At 46.4% G+C, this 21,634-nt stretch overlaps 1 protein-coding gene across 3 annotated transcripts in view; it reads left to right on the top strand.

Annotated features, from left to right (window-relative positions):
* Nucleotides 1-21,634, top strand: part of CGN (cingulin) — a 176,221-nt gene that overhangs the window by 1,318 nt on the left and 153,269 nt on the right. The window contains exon 1 of one of the 3 annotated variants that reach the window (XM_069218332.1): nucleotides 9,499-9,520. The exons of the other annotated variants lie outside the window; for them this stretch is intronic. The gene's annotated coding sequence lies outside the window, so the exon portion shown is untranslated. Of the gene's footprint in view, nucleotides 1-9,498; nucleotides 9,521-21,634 lie in introns of those variants that run through there. 3 annotated transcript variants of the gene reach the window in all.

Here is a 21,634-nt window from a genome sequence, read left to right as displayed (position 1 = left end):
AAGAGAGAAGCCATTTTTTAGACTATTTTACCAGCTCTTTTTAGTCTGTAGATGAACAGACTAGCTTCCTGCATTATAGCGTCTTGCCCTTACCATGTCACCAGATTACCTTGCTGCCTTTCCAAAGGGGGCTCCTGGTGTCCACATCTGTTTTTTATTATTTTATTTTGTTTGTGGGTCCTGCGTCAATAAAAGGGATGCGTCTGATTGGGGTCCATTCTATTATTATGCTATACATTATTTGTATGATGTATAATATTGCAAAATCTCTAATTGCTTTATTTTGTATTTTTGTAATGCTTCTTAATTTGATGGTAACAATGACCCCCCCCCTGTGTGTTGACAGATTTTATTCTTTTAGATATTCTAAAGCTGCTTGTGCTCCCACCATTTAATTTACAGAGCTGGTTAAGACACCACTGAGACCCCTGGTTTGCATGTCGAATCCTAACTTGATTGCATCTCCCTACACTGCCAGACAGTAATAGCAAGCCAAAACCCCACTGTCATTAAAACTTAGCTTATTAACAATGGCAGAAGGCCTGAGCGACTGCCTGGCGGAAATAGGAATCGAAGGAATCAGTCATTCCTCATGCACAGAGTGCAAACATTTGCCTTGGGGAACCTGGTTTCCAAGCCTTTCACGCTGCCATGTGGGGTTCCTCAAGGCTTATCTCTGAGCCTCATGTTGTTAAACATTTATATACCCCACACACACAAAACTAATCCAGTCTTTTGGCTTTGCTCCAGTCGCCTATGCAGATGACACACATTTTGGTAGCTATCTCAAATGATACCCGCTTTAAGGGTTGTATGTCGGCTATTGTTGTTTGGATTAACAATGATAGCCTTATGTTCAATGCTGCTGAAACTGAAGTTCTTCTTTACCTTCTTTTGTGAAAAAATCCGGTCTCAGGGGATCATTCCTGGTGGCTTCAGATGCTTGGTCTCCCTCCTACTCTAGGTTCCTCTGCCGAAAACCTGGGTATAATCTTCAACTCTGATCTATCTTTCACTGGGCAGATAAGCAAACTCGTGTCTTCCTCCTTTTTTCTTTTGCTCAAGATCAGGAAGATTCTTTCTTTTATCCCCTTTGAAGCTCAAAAAAAATTGTTTGCTGCCCTGGTGTTGTCAAGGCTGGATTACTGCAATGTCCTTTATCTTAGTATTCACCAGAGTTCACTGAAAAAAAACTCAAGTTCTGTAGAATGCAGCGGCAAGACTTTTAAAAAGAATTCCAAATTTCAGGTCTGCGACTGAGACCCTTCGAGAATTACACTGGATTCCAGTGAAGAAAAGAGTCAAGTTTAAGGCACTATGTTTGGCTCACAAAATCTTGTATGGGAATGCCTCAGCACACCTGAAAAAGAATCTTTCATGGTACAGCCCGAATGGTGTTGTGATCAACCAACTCGCTGACAGCAAAGGTCCACAAAATCAGAAGTGATAAGTGGGGTGGCAGGAGTTTCATCCATTCCACAGCTCTTCTGTGGAACAACCTTTCTGAATATCTGAAAAAGCCAATCTAAAGTGCTCACGTTTAGGAAAGTGATAAGACGTAATAGTAGGCTCTAGTTTTGAGAATTATTCACCACTTAGTGCTTTCAACATTAGCACCAAGGTGCCATTGGCATTCACATTCTCTAGAAAACCTATCAATCAATATCAATAACCGTCAATAAAATTGAGAATCTTTTAGACTACTATGAGGGCAGGAAATCCTGTGATTTAAACAGAGGCCCCCAAAATTAATCAGAAGGCACAATATCTGTTGTATCTTTACTGGAGGCCCAGTCACTGGCAGCTAGTTAGTGCACATCAGCCATTATAAAGGCTAGTTTTGTCTTTGGGTGCTGTGCGTGGCTGGAACCTTAAAGATCTTTTCAACATATTTTGTAGCGATGACCCTGTCATTTTGTCCAGAAGACGGTTGATTTGTTTGGAAAGTTGCTGCTATAAGGTGGCCTCCATAAATTGAATATAGGCACCTGAAAGCGTGGGCGTGTATCTGTTTATTTTATTCCAGTGCATTTCAAATGGGTGCAGTATCTGTTCTCTCAAACCCTGTCAAGATTTAACAATTTGGCAGCAGTCATACATACATACAGGGGTTTCCAGTCTGCCCATTCATACGCTGGTCTGTAATGTTGTTTACATTTTGTTTCCACCCGTTGCTGCATGGGGCATAGGGTTAGCCCTCTTAAGCTATGGTTTACCTGAGTGTGAGTAACTGCATTCTTATCCTCCACAATGTGCCCATCCACATAATAAGTAGTCCTATTCAGAGCCAGGGACTATGGGTGAAATGTATTCTTTTGCGTAAAAAATATAATTTTTGTTCTCGTTAGCCAATACTTGCTTTCTCAAAATGCGTGCCTTGATATAAAACATTTACAAACAAAATAAGCATTAACCAAGCTAAAAGCTCAGCGGCAAAAGTTAGACCAATTAACTCTGCCAGTAGGTCAGTGTACACTTTCGTAGAACGTGTGGCTTTGTACAAAACATTCACAAACAAAATAATATTGGTGGCCAACATTGGGCCCATTGTCTTTGCCAGTGCTTGTTTTAATTGATAAATGTTCTTCCGCTTTAGGGCAACATAGTGTGTAAATGGTGCATTGGTGATTATGCAGATACTTTATGGATTGTTCAGCAAAGTGACTTGCCTTTTTTATTGGCGGACACTTATCCAATCAACAATGTTGTTTTCAAGCATCCTCTGCAAACGTGTGTGTATGTAGTTATAAAACATGGTTTTCCTTGTTATGCCACTTGCCAACAAATGTTAGCTTCACACTTAATGGGGAAATTGTAACTCCTTTTAGAGATGTGATGTCTTTTGTGTGAATCAGCCCATTTTCCTCCACAGTCTGGTCAGAATCAGCTTAGACCTTCATTCTCACCTGCCTGGTGTAAGACATCAGTTGGTGAATGGCCTAGTCAGACATCTTCGCAGCACACTCATTACGGACCTTGAGTTGTCTGTCCTTGCATATGTCTGTTGGGTTCCCCGCCTCCCTCACCCCCGCCGATTCAGTCCTGGTTTAAGATTTACAAACTAGTGTCGACCTAGTCTTTTGTTCCTTCTTTTGAGCACCCTTGGTTTCTAAATCTTCCTCCTCTGGGTTTAGTGCTCTGACATAAGGTTCTTCTTTAGTTAGTACCACAAGACACCCTCTGGGTTTGTCCTTTGTGTCGGTTGTACACCTGTGATCCTCTTGGGTTAGTCGACCTGCTTGATGCAGACAAGGTTTAGGTTTCCCACAGGGATGTCGTGTGGATTATGAGTCCCCACCAGAATACTCTTTTGTCAGACTGTTCCGTCAGTGTGTCCCCTCTTGGATTGTTGTCCATGCAGGTGCCCACCTGCTTTTCGTGATGCTGCACAGTTTATGCATCTCTTATCACTACAGTGAAGCAATGAGGACAATGCATACACTATGACTAATATACTTATGTTGTGGAGTTATCAATACCCACCATGCCAGGCCAGATAACAGTAGCAGAGGAAGGTTTGGGGGGCATTTGTTTAACACTGTACTCATACAGACAGGCCTGCTAGAGCTATAGTTAATGACGTGACCATGACTCTGAATGTTTTGTCCATGGCACTGACCCTGACCCTCGTCCATGTTTCATAGTAACATATGCGGCATGAGGTGTTACACAATTTTTATGTTTTGATCTATTTTAAACATGCACTTGGTTTATCCTTTGAGACCAGTTCACCAATTACAAAATGCTGACCTCATGATGCTCAGTACTGTGGCGTATAATTACAGTAAATACTAAACAGGGTGTTGCTTTACCCTTATCTCTTAGTTGTTCCCAAGGCTCATTACTGTGTAACATGCCCACTCAGCATTCAAGGGCCCTGCTTCGTTTTGATGTATTGTTGTGCAGTGCATTATTTTGCATACCCCGTATCTCTAGGCATTGTATTATATCCGTCGGTATTTAAGTTCCCCTTAGATGCAGCTGGTTGTGCTTGCAGATGTCATAACTGTTTTTTGGAAACTGCTGATAGTAAATGGCTGTGACAGGTATGGTTAGTGTCCTCCTGGCTACCACAGGTGCATGGTATTGATGGGGCATGGCAGCAACATAGTTGCCTGTACTCCTACCTAAAACAGAAATCCTTCTTAACTTTTAAAATGTGTCCCACTGTGCACAATTTCTGCCCTTCAGTGCTTTGAATGGGCAGGTAGTGTCAGGTACTGAGGGGAGAGTAAAGCACTTCTGTAGGAGGCTGGCCTGGTGTGTGGTGGATACCTATGTTACATACACCTTATACCAGGCCCAGGTATCCATTATTAGTGTAGTCAGTGTCTAGAAGCCAGGCTCTCTAGAGGTAGCTGTGGATGAGCTGCCAAGGTTTATCTAGGAGACACACAAAGCTCATACAATACCACTATAGTCGCACTTAGTACTTACACTCATGAAAGAAAACACTCTGTGTTACAAAAATAAAGGTACTTTATTTTGGTGACACAAATACTATAGAGGCTATACTCTCTTAAGAAGTTAGTAATAGACAAGTTATATACACTAGTATGCAGAAATAGGCATAAAACAGGTAGAAAATAGTGCAATGAGTGAAAATCACAATAGGAAGAAATAGGCCTAGAGGGAGAACAACCCATTTAGTAACAAAATAGAATGCGAAAGTCGGTCCCCCACCCCAGCGACCAGGAAAGCTGGAGTAAATCGCTGTAAATTCCCCTGATCACATACAGAGAAGTAAAGAAGAATAATGCAAAACCCAGACGAGACTGCAAGACACCAATAGGGGATTCCTGGACAGGAAGACCTGTGGAAAAAGGGGTCCAAGTCCAAGAAGCACAGCAGAGTCCAGAAAGGGCAGGAGCTCCTACCCACCAAGATAAAGGTTTAAAAGGTGAACCATCGGTGAAGAAGAAGAGTCAGCACTGCACCCAAGAAGATGAAGTCTGCGTGGGCAGGCATGGGCTTACCTTCACCCAAGTTGGACAGTTGGAAGAGAGGACCGTTGGGACCACATCAGTCCACCATCCGTAATGCAGGATCCACGCAGCTCAGTAGGAGAGGGGATCCATGCAGCCGGCCGTCACAGTTGGTACCTGCAGAAGCAGGGCAGTGACTTCTTCACTCCAAGAGCGATTCCTTCTTTCTTTTGATGCAGGCTGAAGACGGGCTGCCCTCAGAAGATGCACGACTGGGGAAATGTTGCAGTTGCTGGAAGGAGCCAGAGATACAATGTGGCAGAAAGCGTCTTGCTTCTTTGTTGCAGCTTGTGGGGTCCTGCAGAGTCCAGGTGCAGTTTCTTCGGTCAGAAGTCGAAGTGGCGGGTGCAGAGGATTCCTGCTGGAGTCTTGCAATCCCAATCTGATGAATCCCCCTAAATAGCCCTGAAAGGGGGATTGGTCACCTAGCTTGGTGACTGCCTATCAGGAGGGGCCTCTGATGTCACCTGCTGGCATTGGCCACGCAGAGGCACCCATAGTTCCCTGACAACTTTGAGTCCAAGTTGGCAAAACCCAGGGCTCCTCTGGAGGAGCTCTAAGCACCTCCCCTGGGATGGTGATGGACAGGAGAGTAGTCGCACACCTTTCCTTTGTCCAGTTTCACTCTAGAGCAGGGACTAGGGGTCCCTGAATTGGTGTAAATTGGTTTATGCAAGGAGGGCACCAAATGGGCCCTTATAAGCATTTCCAATGGCTTGGTTGGGGGGGGGGGCTACCTGTCCCAAGCCTGTTTCCAAAGGGAGAGGGTGTAACACCACTCTCACAAAGGAAATCCTTTGTTCTGCCTTCCTGGGCTCGAGCTTTTCAAGCAACAGGAGGGCAGAAACCAGTCTGGGAGGTGGCAGCAGATGCCTGCAAACCCTTACAAGGCTGTATTGGCTATACTGGGGGTCCTCTAAGGAGCCCCCAGAGTGCATGAAATCATACAATCTGTGCTTGCAAAAACCTTGGGGTATGATTCCTTCATGTTTGATACCAAACATGCCTATGTTCGGAGTTACTATTATGTAGCTGGACATAGGTAGTGACCTATGTCCAGTACATGTGTAAAATGGTGTCCCCGCACTCGCGAAGTCTGGGAAAATGGCCCTGGAGTTTGTGGGGGCACCTCTGCTAGTGCAGGGGTGCCCTCACACAGATTCCTGGCTCCCTGCACCCTGGGCTGGAAGGCCTGCCATAGGGGTGACTTATAAGTGACCTGGTGTAGTGAAAAGTGGCAGTGAAAGGGTGCTTACACCTTTTCATGCAGGCTGCAATGGTAGTGCTGCAGATCCCTTTGCTTGGGTTCGCTGTGTGGCAAAATATATTCTGGAACCTATAGGGATCCCCTAGAACCTCAATGCCCTGGGTACCTAGGTACCATATACTAGGGACTTGTAACGGGCACCAGTGTGCCAATTGTGGGTGAAATACAGACTTTTGGGGAGAGAGCATAATCACTGGGGTCCTAGTTAGCAGGATCCTAGTGAACACAGTTAAACACACTGACATTAGGCAGAAAAAAGAGAGTAACATGCCAAGAAAGAGGGTACTTTCCTACAACTTCTCATTGCTGCTGCAGAAAATTTAATGGGCGAATACATCACTCCTCAGGAGCAGACTTGTACTAAATAATGAGTGCCTTCACTCCCTATTTTTTCTCGTTTTTGTAGTCTAAATACTGCTCAGAAATGTTTTGACCACACTCTCAAAACTGGAAAGGAATTCACTAAATTTGTCCTGTAGGTTTGCAGTGAGAATGAAATACAGGTAGGGAAATTGACAAGAATTTTAGGAGCAGTATTTATGCTGTATAATTGAAACTGTAAGGGCTTCACAATGACTGCTTCATATAGAGTATAGAGATACCCCCTCCTCTTTGTTAAACATTATTGAACTGAAGCAAGGTGAAGCCATAAAATGCTCTGATTATAATTCAGAGCATTTTTCATCTGAAATAAAGTTCTCGGTATCTAGCCCTGCGACTGTGAGCTAATTTCTAATCCATCTCTCCTTTGTCATAAATTTGGGTTCTCTTCTTATCGAACAGAAATTTAACCAGGCCAATGTTCCCTTAAGACACATTTAACTTCCAAACACCAGAGTATATACACCATATTTTCTGCACTTTATGTGTATTTCAAATCGTTTTGGTTGAATTTGCAATGGTTAAACTGTTTTTGTGAACCATGTCTTGCTTTGAATATGGGACCAAATCTGTATAAACATTAATATACAGACCCTCTTGATATTTTCAAGTTATGCACATTTTATTGTTAATGATCTTTGTTTTTTAGAAAGTGGTGGTTTGTATAGATTTTTTTTTTCTTGTGGCGGTCTATTTTAGTGGCCAGATTGGTAACAGTGAAAACCAGTATAAATAAATTCGCTTTTTTCAGTTTTAGGTTCCTGGTGTGTGCCCGACTGTCTTCTCTTTTAATTTATAATGTCAAAGCATTTAGCCATTCTTTGGTTGTTCCTTTAGCTTTAGGTCTTCTTCAGGACATGCCCTATTGCCTGAGTAGACCTTTTTTGTTATCGGGCATATGATCATCAGAGATTTCTATTTTATAAATGGCTCTACAACCAACAATGCTTGTGAAAGAGCAGTGAAGTTCCTGTGCAAAGTCAATCCTCTGTTTTCAGTTCATGGGTAAGGAATGCAGGCCTGCCAAAAGTTCTGCAATCCGATGGTCCAGAAACAACGATAGAAAACTTCTCATCAACATGATTGTCCTTTCGGTGGCATGGTCCTAATCGTTTAGGTTTGTGAAACTGGGAGGCTGTGCAGCTGTTGGAGTGTTCATAAGGCACAGACCAATCAGGGAGAGACTTGACCTTGGCAGTGCGCTTTCAGAGGGGTTACCGCCATTCCTCTTGGTAGAATGGAGCTGGTGTCAAAGCGCTGTGAAGGGGAGACTGACAAGGTGCTTGTTAAGCATCAAACCATACGGATTGTGTGTATGAGTAAAACGTATTATACAGAAAACTAATTTGTTGACCATGGCCTAGATCCTTTTTGCCACTAGAGGTCTTCTGGATGTAGGCTCCACTATGAATGCAGAATATTTCACCTACAACTTTCTTGCTCTTCTAGTTGTAAAGAGGCTAACACGCATTTTCATACTGAGGATTTAAAGCATGATATTTTTATGTTAATCATTTGCCCAACAGCATTTTACTGCCACATTTCTTTAATTTGACAGACTGCTAGTGTTAATGGTGGATCCGGACTGGGCAGAGTTAAGGATGGGGGAATTCCTGCGACACTTGCGTGTTATTTGCATGTGTTGTATCTCCAATTGTTTGTAATCATCCAGTGAGATAAGGATGAGAAGAATTTCCTCTTCCTGCTGGTAGCATTCGAAAATGTAATTCGGGTGACATTCGACGATCCCAAGAGACCATTATAATAGTGACATTTGAAAGAATTGATTACATGAAACAACAGATTCAGAGTCTAGACTATATTTTTCTTTAAAGAATGTTGCAATAGCTAGTCCTCTATTAAAAAAAATAATCGAATCGAGCGATTTAAATATAAAAATCCGATTGCTTACGTGAGCTCTTGTTAAACACCGTGCACAACGTTTATAAAGCAAAAGGGACAGCAGAACAGAGTGGCGCTCGTGTGTGGAATCCAGACCTTAGCATCTCGGAGCAGAAAAAAAGGTGATTTGGGAGATAAATATATGGCCCTTGTCACTGTGCCATCACTTATTAACAATCTGGGCGTTTTACGGAGTGTACAGCAGATGAAACGACGTTCGGCCACCCTCCCGCCCTTTGACTCAAGTAATAATGTTCGGCACCACCTCAAACCGAGATGTGTTGGTTGACAGGGTCACGTAGAGTGAAATCACCTCGGATATCATTCACTTGGCATAGAAGCTGGACGGAAATGTGTTTGTCTTTGCCGTAACATAAGCCGGCCCTGGTCTTAGGTGCACGATTCGAAAATGTGTGAATATAGCTTCCTGGTTGCTCACAGTCAGAACAAAACAGAAAGGCCGCGCGGGATCCCTTCGTCCTTCAGCAGCACAAGTTCTTCATGTTAGTGTGAGTGTGACATCGCCCAGCACGTCTGTTGAATGATAGACGGCCGAGCTGGTAGCTGTTTACTTCGGAGGTGACAGCTCCCCTCCCGCTCGGCGGGCGCCGGTGCTTCAGGTGGTGGAGGGTGGGAGCCCAGGTGTGCGTCACACCTCATTAAACCGGTGAGACTGGATGGTGACCCTGGAATGTCTGGTGCGGGCCTGGAATGTGAGAGCAGCCGCCTCCGAGCCGCACTCCGACTGCTGATAGTGAGCACAGAAGACGCATTCCTCGGCACTATCTGCCGCGCCGCTTCCCTGCAGAGCTGTCCGGAGGAATTCCACCCAGAGTCCACGCAAGAGCTGAGGGGGTGCAGAGTCCACACAGAACGTGAATATGTGTTTTGAATAATACGTGGTCAAAATCAGAATAATTGGCCCTTTAAACCAGACTTGGCCATCAACCAGCGAAACCGTCTTAAATATTGTGAGCACCCTCTGGTACGTTTCTTTTCTTCTTTATTCTCCTCTTTTTTTAACTTACAGACCTTCCTGCCAGTGTAGCATCGCTGTCTGTCTCGCAGTACCCCATCCAGTGGTGGCTCCCCACTTTCTGAAAGTATATCGGCTGCATCAAGCACCCTACCCAACCCATACCTCTTGGCACCCTCTGGTAGCTTAGAAAGCGTGCCATGGGCCCAGGTGCAAGAAAAATGACCCCTTTGGCAGTAGTTGGGGCAGTAAAATACAGCAATTCTCAGGGTTCAGCGGGCCCAGGTGCCATTACACCTGCTGCACCAGTGGTAACTATGCTCCTGACCCGCTCTCCTTCATCCCAGAGTCTGGGAATAATCGGAGTTACAACGTGCGGCTGAATCATTAATGTCCTTTAGCAAAGGCAGAGCGGCTGCCAGGTCCAGCCTCCAAAGACTGGCAAGACCGCACGTAAAGCGTTAATCCGTGCACTTTACACGACCAATCAGTGCACTCACAAGCTCTTTAGGTGGCTGCACCTTTTCCGATGCAATAAAGGTATTGACTCTGCCATCTGTGCACTATTTCTGCATCCCCCGACTGACACCGACCTCCCACCTGTAGATACCAGGTTGATTTGCTCTCTGTCAAAGGAGGGCTCTCTTCAAACTTTTCGCCCTACACTCTTTACAGTATTTCTCCAACCTGTTTATCCCATATCCATTGCAGCTGTATGGAACCTGCTGTCTGCCATTCACAGGCTTTGTAACTTTTGGAAATGGCAGGGTTATTTATCCCCAAACTTTTTGCCTTTCTCCTCCTATTTTTCTGACCCTCTTTGTGTTGGCTTTTGGACTCTGGACCCTTTCCCACTGCTAAACAGTGCTAAAGTGCATGTGCTCTCTTCCCCTAAAACTTGGTATGATTGGATTACACCTTTTTAGCCTATTCATTTTACCTGTAAGTTCCTTGTAAAGTGGTGTACCATATTCCCGGGCCTGTAAAATTAAATGCTACTAGTGGACCTGCAGCGCTGATTGTGCCACTCGCAGAAGTTGACTTTCAGACATGTCTTAGGCCTGCCACTTCAGTGCCCGAGTGCACAGTTTACTGCCACATTGACTTGACAAGTTAAACTACTTGCCAACGCCTAAACTTCCCTTTTTACTGCGCCTAAGTCACTCCAAGGCAAGCCCTAAATAGCCCTATTGGTAGGGTGCCATGTATGTGAAAGTAGGACTTATATTTCTATGTTTAACATGTCCCAGTGGTGACAAACATCATATTCATTTTTCACTACCATGAGTGCTGCTTGTCTCATAGGTTTGCACTAGGAATTCACTTATATATGTCTAAGTGGTAGTGTCTGATCTGTAAGGATTAGCGTGGGTATGTTTGTAATGGTAGTGAGAGATCCTGCTTACTGGTGTAGGTGGATTTTACTTTGCTATTTTAAAAATTCTACTTTTAGAAAGTCAGCATTTCCCTGTGTTTTATAACTCTGTTGCTTTGCATCCTGATTCCAGTCCACGTCAGGGTCAGAGTGACAGCTCCACTTAGTGCATACTTTCCAGAAAGCCATCACATATGAGGGGCTGGGTGTGACAGAAGAGACATCTGTATACTGATAGTCTTCCTTGGCTGGCGAGGGGGAGGGTCGTTCACACCTTACATGTGAATATGCTGTGTCCTGCCCTCACACAATGGGCTGATCACCCCCTACTGATGTCTGGAGACCAGATTGGGTTGAAAGGGTGTGGTGCTTTACTTGAGAGGGCTCTTATACCCCCTGAACAAAGGGATTTTTGGAGATTAAGTACAGGGCCTTTGGCCTCATGATTTTTAGAGCACTTTTGGACCTGGGACTGAATCTCTGTTAGAGGGACTGCTGCACTGAGAGACTCATCTGGACTGCTCTTCTGTTGTTGCTCTGCTGCCTGAAATACTGGGTGGTCCAAAGGACTCGCTGGAGGGCTTTTCTGTTTGTTGCGTTGCTGCCAGCTGATTCTGGCCTAGTAGAATACTGCTGTGGGACTGCCAGGAGAAAACGCCAATGTTTGCCTAGTTGTGCTGATCTGCTTGCCCCTGTTGTGCCCTCCTTTAGTGACTCCCAAGGAGCCCAGCACAGAGAGAGCACTATCTTCCTGCTCCTTGGCCCTTTCCCACAGTTAAAGCATGGTGATCGGTGTATAGTGTGACCCTGCTGGTGCCATTATAGCGTGTGTAGAGAGTTACAGTGTGTGGAGAGTGCTATATTTGGTGGTTCTACTGGCTCCCTTTACCCCTTCACGCTCCTTTTGTCTCCTCACTAAGCACGTTGGGAGCGCTTCACATTGTGCCTGCCACCAGCGTGTATCGAGTGTCACAGCCACGTCTTCACCACTTGGAATTGCCTGGCGACACCAAAACACAAATAGTTGCTGTGTTTGGGCCCCAGCCCCGCGAGCCTTTCCAAGTCTGCTCGCAGCACTGCCGCATTGGAGCACTCAATGCATTGCTGGGGGGAAGTGGGAACTCCAGCATAGTCATCCATATCGTGGCCCGCCTACCTCATCCAGTCTACACCACGAGGATGGCCATGTAAGAGGCAGGAGGTGCCTGTCGCAGGCCTGGGCTGCCAGTGGCAGTGTGTGGTCGTCCTGAGAGACCAAGGGAGGTTTCCTCATCTGCAGTTTGACCACATAGGCCCCGTGAGTACTGCAAGTGCCTGCTGTGCTTGCAGCAGTTGCACTTGACTAAAAACCCTAATTCGGAAAGGACCCAGTGAGGTCTCCCTGCAGAAGCTGGAGCTGCACTCTCCCCTACTACCTTCCCTGGTGTGCTGGGCCTGGGGCCCCAAGGAGGGTCTCACCCCCCACCCCTGCAATACACTACTGGGCGGGTGCCCACTCCCCATACTCCTTACCAAGGGAAGGGCCTGGGTGGCATTGTTGCTGGAGGTTGAGCTCCACTACAGCAATCCCCAAGCGATGTGAGGGGTCAGCTCTGGAAAGAGCTGCACAAAGTATCGTAGCCTCACTGGTAGGAGTGCAGGACTCCCTTGACCCATGTGAGCTGGCATTTATTGTTGCATAATGGTGACACTGGCGGAATTTATGATGTACACTGTAATGATCCATGTGCTAGGGCATTATGTAGTGATCAATATTCTTATAGTGACATGACAGGAATTTTGGGGATGATTGTCCTGCTGTACTGCTGCATGCCCAAAGACCATGATACATGTCATATTGATACTTGCACGATGTGGTGATTCATGTACATATTTGTTGCCTTCCTAGACTGATGCATGTCATAACCTAAGTATTATTTGATTGTAGGACACCGGCCGAGTGATTCTTACATTATCATTATACTGAGTTTCACTGCAGTAACTGCTTCATGTGCACCATACTTGGGTTATGTCGTTTTGGTCTCATGATGTATACACAATAGAGAAATCTATTTTTATATAATCCTGCGTGGAGTCTCTTTTGTGGTGTATTTATTGTGTCACTGGTGTGAGTGTGTTGTGCAACTGCTTTACACATTAACTCTGGGGATAAGCCTGACTACTCAGTGTCAAGCTAACGGGGGTGAGCACAGGTTATCTTTGGAGTTTAACTTACTTACCCTGACTTGAGTGGTGGGTTCTGCTTAGCTGAGGTGCATACCTTAGCCTACTAGATACCCCATTTCTAACACTCACTCCCAGTCCACCCTGCACCACATATTGATTCCGGTTTGTAAGCATGTTTAGGTCCCATCTAAAGGAGCACGCTCGCCCGCAATCTAAGTGAGTGCACCTCAACACACTATATCAAATGTTTACATGTGCACCCATACCGTCCATAAACTCCTTGCGTTATTCTATGGATCATAGTGATGTGCATACTGCTAGACCTGGGAGCATTTTGGTGTGTCTCCCCCTGTTTTTTTGCCTTCTGACCTCCTGTTTTTATGGTATACTGGACTCTGTTTTTGCTGGTTTATTGTCTCTGCGCATTTAACCACTGCTAATCAGTGCTAACGTGCAAGTGCTCCCTATATAAATGGTACTGATGATTGGTTTATCCATGATTGGCATATTTGATTTACTGGTAAGTCCATAGTAAAGTGCACTAGAGGTGCCCAGGGCCTGTAAATCAAATGCTACTAGCCTGCAGCATTGATTGTGCCACCCACATAAGTAGCCCTGTAAACATGTCTCAGACCTGCCACCGCTGTGTGTGTGTGTGTGTGTGTGTGTGTGTGGCCTTGCACTGCCAATTCGACCTGGCAAGCCTAGGCCTTCCCTTTTATTACAAGTAAGGCCCTCCTAAGGTAGGCCCTGTAGGAGGCTGGCCTGGCTTGTAGTGGGTACCAAGGGGTCATTACACTCTGTACCAGGTCCAGTTATCCCTTATTAGTGTAGAAGAGGTGTCTAGCAGCTTAGGCTGATAGAAAAGGGTAGCTTAGCAGAGCAGCTTAGGCTGAACTAGGAGACCTGCAAAGCTCCCACTATACCACTGGTGTCATATGCACAATATCATAAGAAAACACAATACACAGATATACTAAAAATAAAGGTACTTTATTTTTATGACAATATGCCAAAAGTATCTCAGTGAGTACCCTCAGTATGAGGATAGTAATATATACACAAGATATATGTACACAATACCAAAAATATGCAGTAATAGCAAAAGGAAGCAATGCAAGCAATGTACAGTCACAATAGATTGCAATGAGAGCATATAGGTATAGGGGCAACACAAACCATATACTCCAAAAGTGGAATGCGAACCACGAATGGACCCCAAACCTATGTGAGCTTGTAGAGGGTCGCTGGGACTGTAAGAAAACAGTGAGGGTTAGAAAAATTGCCCACCCCAAGACCCTGAAAAGTAGGTGTAAAGTGCACCTAAGTTCCCCAAAGAGCACAGAAGTCGTGATAGGGGGATTCTGCAAGGAAGACCAACACCAGCAATGCAACAAAGATGGATTTCTGGACGAGAGTACCTGTGGAACAAGGGGACCAAGTCCAAGTGTCGCGACAAAGTCGAGATTGGGCAGATGCCCAGTAAATGCCAGCTGAGGATGCAAAGAAGTTGCCACCGGATGGTAGAAGCTGTGGATTCTGCAAGAACGAAGAGGACTAGGAACTTCCCCTTTGGAGGATGGATGTCCCACGTCGTGAAGAAGCTTGCAGAGGTGTTCCCACGCAGAAAGACCGTAAACAAGCCTTGCTAGCTGCAAGGGTTGCAGTTAGGGTTTTTGGATGCTGCTGTGGCCCAGGAGGGACCAGGATGTCGCCAATTGCATCAGGAGACAGAGGGGGCGCCCAGCAAGACAGGGAGCCCTCACAGAAGCAGGCAGCACCCGCAGCAGTGCCGGAACAGGCACTATGAAGAGGAGTGAACCGGAGCTCACCCGAAGTCACAAAAGAAGATCCCACGACGCCGGAGGACAACTCAGGAGGTTGTGCACTGCAGGTTAGAGTGTCGGGGACCCAGGCTTGGCTGTGCACAAAGGAAATCCTGGAAGAGTGCACAGGAGCCGGAGCAGCTCCAAATCACGCGGTACCCAGCAATGCAGTCTAGCGTGGTGAGGCAAGGACTTACCTCCACCAAACTTGGACTGAAGAGTCACTGGACTGTGGGAGTCACTTGGACAGAGTTGCTGAGTTCCAGGGACCACGCTCGTCGTGCTGAGAGGGGACCCAGAGGACCAGCGATGCAGTCTTTTGGTGCCTGCGGTTGCAGGGGGAAGATTCCGTCGACCCACGGGAGATTTCTTCAGAGCTTCTAGTGCAGAGAGGAGGCAGACTACCCCCACAGCATGCACCACCAGGAAACCAGTCGAGAAGGTGGCAGGATCAGCGATACAAGGTTGCAGTAGTCGTCTTTGCTACTTTGTTGCGGTTTTGCATGCGTCCTGAGCAGTCAGCGGTCGATTTCTTGGCAGAAGGTGAAGAGAGAGATGCAGAGGAACTCTGATGAGCTCTTGCATTCGTTATCTAAAGAATTCCTCAAAGCAGAGACCCTATATAGCCAGAAAAGGAGGTTTGGCTACTTAGGAAGGAGGATAGGCTAGCAACACAGGTAAGAGCCTATCAGAAGGAGTCTCTGACGTCACCTGCTGGCACTGGCCACTCAGAGCAGTCCAGTGTGCCAGCAGCACCTCTGTTTCCAAGATGGCAGAGGTCTGGAGCACACTGGAGGAGCTCTGGGCACCTCCCCTGGGAGGTGCAGGTCAGGGGAGTGGTCACTCCCCTTTCCTTTGTCCAGTTTCACGCCAGAGCAGGGCTGGGGGATCCCTGAACCGGTGTAGACTGGCTTATGCAGAGATGGGCACCATCTGTGCCCATCAAAGCATTTCCAGAGGCTAGGGGAGGCTGCTCCTCCCCAGCCCTGACACCTTTTTCCAAAGGGAGAGGGTGTAACACCCTCTCTCTGAGGAAGTCCTTTGTTCTGCCTTCCTGGGCCAAGCCTGGCTGGACCCCAGGAGGGCAGAAACCTGTCTGAGGGGTTGGCAGCAGCAGCAGCTGCAGTGAAACCCCGGGAAAGGTAGTTTGGCAGTACCCGAGTCTGTGCTAGAGACTCGGAGATCATGAAATTGTCTCCCCAATGCCAGAATGGCATTGGGGTGACAATTCCATGATCTTAGACATGTTACATGGCCATGTTCGGAGTTACCATTGTGACGCTGTACATATGTAGTGACCTATGTACAGTGCACGTGTGTAATGGTGTCCCCGCACTCACAAAGTCCGGGGAATTTGCCCTGAACGATGTGGGGGCACCTTGGCTAGTGCCAGGGTGCCCACACACTAAGTAACTTAGCACCCAACCTTTGCCAGGTAAAGGTTAGACCTATAGGTGACTTATAAGTTACTTAAGTGCAGTGGTAAATGGCTGTGAAATAACATGGGCGTTATTTCACTCAGGCTGCAGTGGCAGGCCTGTGTACGAATTGTCAGAGCTCCCTATGGGTGGCAAAAGAAATGCTGCAGCCCATAGGGATCTCCTGGAACTCCAATACCCTGGGTACCTCAGTACCATATACTAGGGAATTATAAGGGTGTTCCAGTATGCCAATGTGAATTGGTGAAATTGGTCACTAGCCTGTTAGTGACAATTTGTACAGAGAGAGCATAACCACTGAGGTTCTGGTTAGCAGAGCCTCAGTGAGACAGTTAGGCATCACACAGGGAACACATACATATAGGCCACAAACTTATGAGCACTGGGGTCCTGGCTAGCAGGGTCCCAGTGACACATAATAAACATACTGAAAACATAGGGTTTTCACTATGAGCACTGGGCCCTGGCTAGCAGGATCCCAGTGAGACAGTGAAAACACCCTGACATATACTCACAAACAGGCCAAAAGTGGGGGTAATAAGGCTAGAAAGAGGCTACTTTCTCACAGGCCCTAGGTAGCCCCAAGGGCAGGGTGCAGTGTATGTTAAAGGTGGGACATCCACTGGTGTGTTTTACATATCCTAACAGTGAAGTACTGCCAACTTCGGTTTTCACTTTTGCAAGGCCTATCACTCTCATAGGTTAACATGGGGGCTGCCTTTAAATATCCTTAAAGTGCAGTTTCCATTTGAGAGCATATGGAAATATGGAATTTGGGGTCTCTGAACTCACAATTTAAAAATACATCTTCTAGTGAAGTTGGGTTTTAGATTGTTAGATTGAAAATGCCGCTTTTAGAAAGTGGGCATTTTCTTGCTTAAATCATTCTGTGACTCTGCCTGCTTGTGGATTCCCTGTCTGGGTCAGTTTGACAGTTGGGTTGGTTGCACCTCTCCTCTAGACAGTGATACAAAGGGAGCGGGGATGTAGCCTGCTTGCCCTGATGAGCCATCTGGGCTAGAGTGGAGGGAGGAGTGGTCACTTACACCTGAAAGGGCTGCGCCTGCCCTCAGACAATGCAGTCTGGAGTGGACAATACACCCTGGAGTGTGTCTGGGGCCAGGCCTAGGCATGGCAGGATCTTGTGAACAACAGATACTTTACTTTGTATTATGCCTACTTCAAAGACAGAAAGGGGTATAAGTAGTGGACCCAAAACCCCAGACTTTTAGAATCTTTCTGGATCAAGAGGGACCTCTGCCAAGGAGAAGAACTGAAGAGCTGGAGGAGGAGGAGTACTGCCCCTTTGCTATGTTGCTCTACTGGGTTGGCCTGCAGTTGCTGCTTCTGCCTTAAAAGAGAGCAACGGGTGAACTTTGCTGTGTATCCACTTGTGAGAGTTCTCCAAGGGCTTGGAGTAAAGCTTGCCCCCTGTTTGAAGTCTTTGGTGTCCCTGAGACTTCTGTTTCATCTGCCTACAGCTCTGGGAACTGTGTATTGTGTGCTGTTCTAGAAGAAAAACCATGCGATGCTGCGAACGACGCCACTGCTGGCCTGCACCGTGACCTGCCGATGCTGTACTGCCCCGTTTCACACCGCAACCCTGGTCTCACAGCAGCCGCCATCGAGCCGCTGCTTGCACCATGATCTGTGGGCCTGCACTCCAGCATCCACTTGCTCACGCCTCAGCCTGGGCATCCCCGACGCCCATGCGCTGTGGCCAATGGATACCTCTCATGAGGTACACGAAGCATCGTCCCGTCCCGCAGCCCCGGTTCGCTGACACCAGCACCATTGACTCCAGTGTCATCACCAGGCATCCTCGTCTGAACTGCCATCCTTGGACGTGCCCAAAGCTCGTCTCGCGCCGCCGACTTGGGCCTACAGACGACAGCGCTTCAGCAATGCCCCCACCGCTGCCTGCGCCGTGACCTGGTGACTCTGCATATCGCACCGCCCCACTTAACACCACAGCCCTGGTCTCACTGATGCCGCTGGATGCTGTCACCGAGCCGCCGCCTGCACCGTACCGTGACCTGTCGGCACCGCACATCACATCATCCCGTTTTGTACTGCAGCCCGACACCATCCGCTCCAGCACTCCTGACTTCATCAGCCCAGAGCTCGATCTGCAGTGCGTGTGACTTTAAGGCCCTGAAGACCCCTTCACCAACCTCCGGAACCTACGCTTGGGACACCGCTCTCCAGATCTCATCGTGAGGATCCAACGCCCTGTATTTCCAAGGTATTGTTTGTGGATCTTCCCTGCACCGTAGCTGGTCTGCGACGCCGCGGCCAGCCTGAACTGTTGGTTTTGTTGATCACAACGCCGTGATAGCCCCAGGTGGAGCTATCGTCTTCATGGAACTGTCTTTTTAAGTAATTCCTGCAAAATTCATATCTTATTTACTGTATGTTGGATTTTTATCCTATTTGGTCTTGTAGTTTATATATACATATTAGCTATTTTTCTAAAAATGTTGTGGTGTCCTTTTGTAGTGTTCTCCCTTAATGCTGTGTGTTATGTGCAAATGCTTTACACATTGCTTCTGAGATAAGCCTGACTGCTGGTGCCAAGCTACCAAGGGGGTGGACTTGGGTTATCTGAGCGGGTATCTCCCTTATCCTGACTAGAGTGAGGGTCCCTACTTGGACATGGTGCAAACCGACTGCCAACTAGAGACACCCATTTCTAACACATATATACCATCTTGTTTATCTTCTAAACTCATTGTCTATTAATAAGAGCATGAAATCATGGTTGTCAGTGATTGTTGGAGGGGCAGATGGTAGATGTGGTTACTGGGCCCCATCCATGCTGGTTTAGGTAGTTTCCCACTGGTATCCTGCTATGGCTCTGCAGAGTGGGCCAACTACAACCCTTTCGGCACTTGACTCTCAGGCTAGTGTGCCATCATCAGCTGCTCAGGGGGGTAACATGGGAGTAGAAGTTCAGAACTCAACAGTCAACAACAGACTCAGTAAAGTATTGTCGGGTTCAGTGATAATCTTTTATTTAAAAGGAAGTACTTTAATTGGACAGCATTACTAAATAATGCACATTCCAAGGGTTGTTTGGGAACAGAGTTGTGTACACCCTTTGGTATCGAATGAAATCAGATCTCCCTATGTTGCCCTCTCCCTTCCCCCTTCTCTGTATTGTGTGATTAAGGCAATGGTATGGGTACAGGCATAGGCCTCACACAGATGAACACCACTAGTGATTACACCAAAGATTGACCTTTAGGTCAGTTTAGTAGCCCATTGCTAAACAAGCCCTTGTTGGCAAAGGTTAGCATTAGCTGGATCAGTTTCCCTGTGGTGGCATTCAGGCACAGTCTCAGTTTGTGCAGACATTGTACCATGTTAAATGCTCAGTAATCCTACTGAGTCCCAGGGTGGGCTGTACGATCAGTCTCCCCACACCCTTGAGCTGCGTGCCAGGGCAGGAAACTGAAGACAGCAGCTAGCCTGCTTTAAGATCGCAAGCACTGAGCATCATGCTTGGTGGACTTGTCAGCAGTTGAGGCCTTTTGGTCAACATTGGCTGGTGATCGCCTTTGGGAGTTATGGCTTCTTTGGGCCAGTGCAGGTGAACACACTTCTTTGGCAGTTGTGGCCCTGGAGGCTGTAGCATGAGCTTCTCTATGGTGGACTACGTGGGTGGCAATGGCAGTACTAGCCCACGAGGGTTGACAGGAACACAGGACCATTCAGTTACAACTTGGTGAAAACATCTTTACGTAGCTCTCATTGGGAGCTGTAAGAAAGATACATGAGGACCCTGCAGAATTTGAGTCAGGAGTGCCTTCACTCCCTCTCTGCAATTGGCTACTTCTGGGTGTGCCTTGCCACAGGAATATGCTGGGCTTCCTTCCTGGACAGTCTCTCCACCTGCACAGCCAAACAGTCCTCTCTGTGAGCAGTTGGACCCTTTGGTTCACCAGCAGTTTGTATATTTCAGGTGCTGCTACCTCACCCCTAGGAGGCCGGCTGTGCTGCAAATACCAGCTATTGTCACACAAGTCCTACGAGACAGACCTAATAAATCAGTTAAATAGTTCTAATACTTTGAAACTGCCGGCACCAAGCATCACAACTGCTAATGTCTAATGTTTAAGCATTCTTTAATGGGACAAACTATACTTTTTTTTCCAAAATATTCTTTAAACAACATATGTTCTTGCCCTATAGTTCAATTTGAATGATGTACAGAACCAAAGATAGTGCCAGTGCACTGGAAGGACAGGATGGCAGTGGTCAAAGCCCATTAAAAAAAGTATGGTAACTGTGATGCTGTGCACAATGGGGGCAGGATTAGTGAGCATGGGGGCAATGTTAAAGCTTTGCCTAAAAACAAAACAAAATGTTCTCTAACTTTATTCAGTCTTTCACCTACAGGTAGCTACATATAAAATTCTGCATAGTTTAAATAAAAAATAATTACAAGTTAATTTGATCAGTAGGAAATGTAGTGTTGTACAATATGAAACCTCTATTTGTTAATGCACTGCAGAGGTCTATGAATGTAACCAGAGAGCCATTAGAATTGGATCCTGTTTGATGCAATGGAAAATAGTTACTTGTATATGGTTAGTGCTACGAGGTCCCAATCTGTGGCAGAAAGCACTGTGAATATGTAAGTCATTAGTTTAAACTTGCATTACACACAGTATAAGGTAGGCTACTAAAAAATGCGTAAGATAAAGTGCTTCCAAAATATAGATTTTAGTAATACAGAGACTGTACTAGCGCAGTTTTATTAAATAACTGTCCTTCAACAGCACACAATTCACAGCTCTGTTTCTTACCTCAATTCCACTATAAACAAATAAACAAAGGTGTCACCACGAAGCTTCAAGTGATTCCATCAATTAAAGCCAGTACCGGCTTCCAAGCTCCCTTTACATTTGCAGATTAACCAGCTGCACACATTTACATTTCTTTTAGGCGAGCAGGCCCCCTGGCAGGATGGCTTGTTGCTTGTTTAGCGGTCTTCCCCTCCTTCTGTTTCACAGCACAAGTCTCCCTGCCTTACACTTCAGCTTAAACATTTTAACTGTAGGGTTTAAGTGTCCCGGGATGGTTGTCTTTTCACAAAAAGTAGGGAACACTTGTCATTAAATGAAAGTTTGGGCACATTGTGCCCCTCGGATCCCACCCACTTCGACATCTGCCTTTAGTAATACCTTTTGGTAATAGCAAAAAGGTATGAAGCCCGATATCTGTCTGCCTGTCAACCCCTTGTCACTCTCACCACAAAGTAAGGTCTGATGTCATATAGGGCACTACTAGATGGGATCCCTTAATGAGTCAT

The sequence above is a fragment of the Pleurodeles waltl genome, chromosome 12, assembly GCF_031143425.1.
Source record: "Pleurodeles waltl isolate 20211129_DDA chromosome 12, aPleWal1.hap1.20221129, whole genome shotgun sequence".
Classification (NCBI taxonomy): domain Eukaryota; kingdom Metazoa; phylum Chordata; class Amphibia; order Caudata; family Salamandridae; genus Pleurodeles; species Pleurodeles waltl.
The sequence above is the reverse complement of the archived record's forward strand: the minus strand, read 5'-3'. Positions and strand labels throughout refer to the sequence as shown.